The sequence below is a fragment of the Sciurus carolinensis genome, unplaced genomic scaffold (genome assembly GCF_902686445.1).
Source record: "Sciurus carolinensis unplaced genomic scaffold, mSciCar1.2, whole genome shotgun sequence".
NCBI classification, from domain to species: Eukaryota; Metazoa; Chordata; class Mammalia; order Rodentia; family Sciuridae; genus Sciurus; species Sciurus carolinensis.
In genome coordinates this window covers 39,177-47,037 of record NW_025920509.1, presented here as the reverse complement: position 1 = coordinate 47,037, position 7,861 = coordinate 39,177, and the positions used below count along the sequence as shown (strand labels likewise).

At 33.5% G+C, this 7,861-nt stretch overlaps 1 pseudogene; it reads left to right on the top strand.

The window, feature by feature from the left end:
* Positions 1-2,312: 2,312 nt before the first annotated feature.
* LOC124975801 (tyrosine-protein kinase Lyn-like) lies at positions 2,313-7,248 on the top strand (annotated as a pseudogene).
* The last annotated feature ends 613 nt before the right edge of the window (positions 7,249-7,861 follow it).

Genomic DNA, 7,861 nt, shown 5'->3' with positions numbered 1-7,861 from the left:
TAAAGTAGCCATATCTTTCCTAAAAATGTGTTTTTTAAACTACTTTTTCCTGATATGATAATTTTGCTCTTAAGAAGTTATTTTTGAAAATTGCTTGAAAAGATCACATGCACATATTTATCACAAAATTATTGATGATAATCAGAACTGGAAAAAAACTGAATTTTCCAAAATACAGAAAATAGATATATAATGACACATGGGTTAGATGAGATAATATGAGCCACTTACAACTGTTTGCAGAGAATATGAAGCAACACAAAAATTATCAGGGATAATATTATGTGATTAAAAATATTAAAAAAATGAATTTCATCTATAGCATAATTTCAGTGATCAAAATATATAAGACTACAAGAATATACATTAAATGGTGTATATATATTAAATGGCTCAAAGACCATATGAAAAGTAAGACTATTCCAGATGGGAACAGATTAAAAGTATTAACAACAAAGTTTTTAAAAATATTCTAATATGTTGATTTATCACTATTACAGAGAAACATCTAAAATTGGTATTCTTCTAATGATTGTTGTTTAAGAACCTAACTTCAGATTATACCCTTTAACCTGAATACTTAGTTAAAATCTATTTTTATACTAAACAAACACAAATAGTAAGCAATTGAAATAAAAATTATATCATTTTTGTTAGTTTGCATTAGAAGAAAAGTCAAAGTATAATAATTGATGTTAAAAAATAGTTTTTCTGTGACTAAAAGTAGTTCAAATATAGTAAAGCATATTTTAATGTAGAACCTTCTAGCTTCTATTAAAGGATAATATTTAGTTGTGTTTGATTTCATGCTTTTTCATAACATCTTTAGTTTAATTTTACTATGTAAATGATCACAATTGTTTATATATTTTGTGAATTGTTCTTATCAAATTCAATTAATTATATATCACCAATTAACCTAGAAATCATATATATGTGATTTCATAATTTTTTAATTTGTAAATGAAAAATACCAATAAAACAGTCATAAGTCAGGATTTGGAAATCAAAATACATTTGTCATAGAAACTAAGTTACAAAATATCTATCCAAATAAAATCAAAGTAGTACATACTGAAGCTAGCTTTTGTAGTCAGTTTGCTCTATGCTTAAATACATGTTCTGCCACTTATTAGTTGATCATGGGCATATGGAAACACAATAACACCAAGCTCTCAAGTTTGCATTTTAGAATGAGATAAAATTTGCATTTGAATTCTCTATAATACTATCACTAATGAAGCCTTCAATAGATAAAGTAATTTGCCATTTCATTGCGAGGTTTAGGCCTTATTTTTCAATAAAAATTGGCAACATTGACTTAAAAGTATGAAAGGGAACATTTTTAAAGTATCTGGGAAGAGACAATATTGTTACATACTCCAACAACATCAAAATGATATCAAAATAATACTATTTTAGCATTATAGAAGAAATATTTTAGAAGAAGTATCTACATATAGATTTTGCAACTCATATGAAAAGGATAAGTCTTCAAAAACAGACTACCATGACTCACTCAATATGTTTTAAAGTCTCTACACCTAGGTGGTTTCATTGGAGCATTGTACCAAATATGTAACGGATAATCAAAACCAATTCTCTACAATCTGTTTTATAAAATGGAAGACAAGAGAACATTTTCTAATTTATGTATGAAGTAATGATTACTGATACCAAAGTCAGAAGAGAGTATGTAAGAAGAAAATTATAGACCAATAGCTCATGAATATAGAAACAAAAATCCATTAAAAATAAGCAAATAGAATGTATCAATCAGTTAAAAGGTATTAAATACCATGATCAAGTAAATTTTTTCTAAGGATGAAAGGGTTAAAACTGTTTAATTAATTAACGTAACCCATCATATTAACTGGCTTAAAAAAAGTCACATGAACGTATCATCTGATGCAGAAAAGCATGTGACAAATTTAATATCCATTTATGATTTTAAAAACTGTTAGAAAAATAGGAACAGAGGAGGACATTCTCAACTTGATAAATTCATCTACAAGAAACATACAGGTTTTCTGTGCATGGAAAAGAGAGTAGAGCGGACAACCATCTTCCCCAGCTTTTGGGAGTATTTTACAATCAACTTCAGTTTCGCCTCACCAAAATGCTGGGGATACTGGCACAACTTAAATATCAGGAGATGTCTGGTCATGACTGGGAAGAGGGATGGTGAGAGATATCAATATCTTTCACACAGCAGAAATTACCAAGGTTTCCAGTGGTCTGCTTTAACTAGAGCTCCAGCAGAATTCTCCACGTATTACCTCAGCAAACCTCCTGGCTACTAGGTATCCGAAATGGTTTTTACTGCCAAAGATTCCAATGTGTTCATTGTCGTAGATCCTAGTGGTTCACCCTGTAGAAGACTCCAATAGCTTTTGCCGGTAAAAAGGCCAAAAAGTAGTATAGTCACAGTAGAATGTTTGTCTGCTTTACCACCTAAAGTCCACAGTGTTTTTTTATTGTTGTTTGGTTGCTTGCTTGTTTTTTTTTTTTTTTTTTTTTTTTTTTAATCTTTGCAATCTCCAGTCACCACAGCTCCTACTACCTCCTAAGGGAACCACCTAAGCAGCTGCAACCTCAGAAGCTCGAAACTAGGCACACAGCACAGCAGCCTTCAGTATCAAGATTCATGAGCCATCATCCCCTGCCATTTACCCTTTCCCCAGAGCTGGCCCAGTTGCTACTGCTACAGGAACCTCAGCCCAAAACCACAGTGCAGGAGTCTTCAGAGTCTTCAAGAACCGGAGGGAAATACCCGTCTCCCTCCCTACTTCTTGAAGTTAGTTCGCTAGTGCCAGCAGATCCAATTGCAACTACCATATATGTATTTATCAATTGTCCCATGCCCCTTGCCACAAGCCTTCTCCCAAATTGTTTCTTGCTCTGACCTGTTGCCACTAGAAAGAAATTTGCAGCTGAGATTCCCAGCAGCCTTCTCATCCTTAACTTTTCTTAGTTCTTGTCACCAGTGAGTATGATATCAACATTGTGAACTCAACCACACAAGCCAGTGGGAGACTCATGACTTCTGGGACTGGAAGCTTCAACTCTCTCACACTTGATAACCTGAACCACTGGATTCAGTGAATCAGCATAACCCTGCATGTTCTCTCTCCCTGGCAGTGAAGTTATTTCTATATTAAAGCCAATCCATGAAGTCTGAAAGAAGCAACTGCTTCAAAAGTGACTATACTTTCACAAGACCTCAACAATCACTAATCATCAGGAAAACATGACACCACCAAAGAAGCACAACAAAACTTCCAATAACCAGTCCCAAAGAACTATAGATACAGAAAGAAAGAAAGAAAGAAAGAAAGAAAGAAAGAAAGAAAGAAAGAAAGAAAGAAAGAAAATCTTAACAATTTAGATATAAAAGGAAATGTCCATATAATAAAGACCCCCATAACCAATGGGGAAAACTAAAAGCATTTCTCTGAGATTCAGGAGAAGGCAAGAATGCCCACTATTGCCACTTTTATTCAAGATAATAATGGAGATACTAGCAAGAACAGTAAGATAAGAAAAAGACACAAAGAAATTCAAATTGGAATACAAAGGAAGCAAATTTATTGTTATTTCCAGATGACATGATAATATAGGTAGAAAACTCTAGTCTCAATACTCATGCATGAATACACACACATACACAAACACATACAGTTAAAACAAGTAAATTAATTCACTAAAGTTGAAGATATAAATCATCTATAAAATCAGTTGCAGTTTTTACAGTAAAAATATAAATATCCCAAAATATATATCAAGAAAACAACCTAAAATATATCATCAAAAAGAATGCATATTAATACATTTTAAAAGAAGATGAAAAAACTATAAAAAACTATGAAATATTAATGAAAGAAATTGAACACATAAGTAACTGAAATATCTCATACACATGCATTGGAAGAATTAATATTGTTAAAATATTTATACTGCTCAAAGTGATCCATAGAATAAATGTGATTACTAATAAACTTCCAAAGGCACTTTTCAAAAACAAATGTAAACTAATTCTAAAATTTATTTGCAATCACAAAATACCCTAAATAGTCAAAGCAATATTGAGAGATATAAAAGTTTCAGGCATCATAATTCTTGATATCAATTATATTTCAAAATTATAGTAATGAAAACTATATGATATTGATAAAAGTAGACACATAAACTATGGAACAGAATAGGATACCCCACAAATAAACTCACACATATATAGTTAACTACTTTTTTAACAAAAATTACAGGAACACACAAATGGAGAGATGGCAGTTTCTTAAATGGTGATGCAAAAATTGAATAAATGTACATACATGAATTAAATTAAAATATTACACCATACAATTATGTCAACAAAAGGTAAATGAAAGACTTAAAAATTTATGGAACTGGATAATTTCACGTTCAGTGAAATAAATTAGACTCAGTTTTCTCTCATATGTGGAAGTTAGAGGGTAAAAGAGAGCAACAACAACAAAAATGTCCCACAAAAATAGGAGAGCTCAGAAAAGTAGAACACAGGGATGGAGGAGAGAGAAGGAGAGGGCAAAGAGACATAGTGGGCATAAATTAGAGCAAATTATGCCATGTGTATGTATGAATACATCCCAGTGAATCCCATTATTATATATAATTATAATGTACCATTGGAAATAGAAAAGAGAACACTAAAATCTGAAACCATAAAATATCTAGAATAAAGAATAAACAAAAACTTATTGATATTGGTTTGGGAAGTATATTTTTGGATTTTTATCATAATCAAAAATAAACAAATTGAACTACATCAAAATAAAATGTTTCTGTATAACCAATGAAAAAGTAAAATGAAAAGACAGCCTGTAGATGTGGGAAAAATACATGCAAACCATATATCTGACAAGAGGCTAATATTCCAAGTATATCAGGACCTCACAAAAATCAGTAACAAAAACTAAATAAATGAATATACTTATTTTAAAAGTGATCAAAAAGATTTGAATATACAGTTCTCCACAAAATGCATAAAATGGTTAGTGGGTATATGAAAAGATGTTAGGTTTCACTAGATATCAAGTGTTGCAAATGAAAACTTAATGTGATCTCATTTCACTCCTTTAAGGATAGTTGTTATAAAAAAGTTTGTTGAGGATATAGGAAATTGAAACCTTGGCTGACTTATTGGTTGAGTGCTTACTTAGCACTCCCACATCCCTGGGTTCTATCTCTAGCACTACCAAAAACGAAGTCACTTAGAGGAAATTGAAACTCTGTCAACTGAAAGACTAAATAGTCCAGCTGTTTTAGAAAACAGTGTGGAGATCCTTCTAAAAATTTTAACAGAACTGTCAAAAGATCCAGCAATCTCATGTCTGAGAATTTTTCCAATAGAATCAAAATCAGGATCTTAATGGGATACTAGCATAACTGTGTTTATTATAGGATTCGTCATAGTAGTTAAAATATGGAACAATTTAAATGTCTATTAATGAATGGACAGAAAAAACATGACATGGACATATAATACAATGGGATAGAATCTGGCATTAACAAATAAGGATATTCTGCAATGTGACTACATGGATGAACTTGGAAGCCATTATGCTAAGCAAAATAAGTGAGTCACAGAAAGATAAAATAAAGGAGTGGAATGGCAATTACCAGGGGCTGAGAATGGGGAAATTCAGAGTTACTTCATCAATGGGCATTATTTTTTAGGATTATACTGGTCTCTTAAAATGAATTTAGAAGTGTTTTTTACTCTCAAATTTTTGGAAGGTTTCAGGAGTAGTTTTAGAAATAAAGTTCTTAGGGGACCTCTTGACCCAGCCCAATGACAGCCAGTTCCTCTCCCATGGTGAAGCCCCATGCTCTATTCTCTGCCTGGCAGTGGTGCTTCTTGGCCCACTGCAAGTGGAGCAGCTGTCACCCCCAACCCAGAGCCTGTAACCCCTTGGACAAGCGTCCTGGGTTTTTTGCCCACAGCTCCTCACCCAACTGAGCCGTCTCACTGTGCCTCCAGCTTTGAACTCAAGCCACCCTTCCACCACCACCAATCCAAAACATAGTATGTATAAAATCAAAAGTGAAAGAAAATCTGAATGATGATGGAGTAGATTTGAAGACTCAACCAGTACTCAATACTAACCAAACTGTTTATGTGAGAGACACAATGTCCAGTAAACAGCAAAGGTTAGTTCCAGAATCTGAGCTTTTACCAGAACAAAGGTTTCAAACTAAAGATTCAGAGGAGCAAGGAGACATTGTGATGACCTTGTATCCCTATGATGGCACACACTACTATGACCTGTCTTTCAAGAAATGAGAGAAGATGAAAGTCCTGGAGGAGCATGGAGAATGGTGGAAAGCTATCTTTATTCCACAAAGAGAGAAGTCTTCATTCCAGCAGCTATATAGCCAAAGTCAACACCTTAGAAACAAAAGAGTAGCTTTTCAAAGTTATAACCAAGAAAGATGCAGAATGACAGCTTCTGGCACCAGGGAACAGCACAGGAGATTTTCTTATTAGAGAAAGCAAAACATTAGAAGGAAGTTTCTCTCTGTCAGAGACTATGACCCTGAGCATGGTGATGTTATTAAGCACTACAAAATTAGAAGTCTGGACAATTGAGGTTATTACATCTCTCCACAAATCACTTCTCCTTCTATCAGTAACATGACTAATCATTACCAAAAGCAATCAGATTGCCTGAACAGAAGATTGGAGAAGGCATGTATTAGTCCCAAACCACAGAAGCCATTGGATAAAGATGCCTGGGAGATCCCTCCAGAGTCCAAAGAGTTGGTGAAAAGGCTTGGTGATGGACAGTTTGGGAAAGTCTGTTTGGGTTACTAGAACAAAAGCACTAAGGTGGTGGCAAAGACCCTAAAGCCCAGGAACATTTCTGTGCAGTTCTCCTTGAAGAAGCAAACCTCATGAAGACGCTTCAGCTTGACAAGTTGGTGAGACTCTACAATGTGGTCACAAAGGAAAAACCCATTTGCATCATCACCGAGTTCATGGCCAATGGCAGTTTGCCGAATTTCCTCAAGAATGATGAAGGTGATAAAGTGCTGCTCTGGAAGCTGGTCAACTTTTCTCTCAATAGCAACCTAGGATTTTCCCATTTGTTTACTTTGGAATCACATGCATCCTTGAGTTTATTTAAGAACAGAGGCAGATTACCCAGAAAGGGAGCAATGTGCCTGGTACATCAAGGAAATACATATTTGAATGATCCCAGCTACTGACTTTTTATTGTTTCATTGTGTCTCTTAGTCATGTTCAGTGATTGTCTTGTTTTATTCCTCAATGTTGGCCAATGGTGGTTTATTCTGGGAACGTCATGTGCCAAAAAATCGAAAATATGTAGCAAGAAATTTACAAACTTTCTAGGAAAGGGTGGTTTTTATGATCTTAATTTTTATTTTATTTTTTATTGATGCATTATAATTATACATAACAGTGGGATTTATTATGTCATTTTGTGCATGTACATATGAAAATTTGCTCAATCTCCTTCCCCAGTACATTCTCTTTCTCTCCCCAAATCCACTTACTCTACTAATCTCCTTCTATTATTATTATTGAAATTAGTACTTTATCATTTTATATATATATATATATATATATATATATATGAAAAGGATTCATTGTGGTATATTTTTAACCCCAAAATTGCTCAATTTGGTCACTTTTGTTCCTCAGTATTTCCCCATTCCCTCCTCTCCTCCCTTTTGCTTGATCCTCTTCCTCTATACTGTTGGTCTATCTTTTATTTTCATGTGATCCTCTTTTTTTTATTCCTTTATCTCTTTTTCAACTTCCACTTTTGAAAGAAAACATTTTAACTGTTGACTTTCT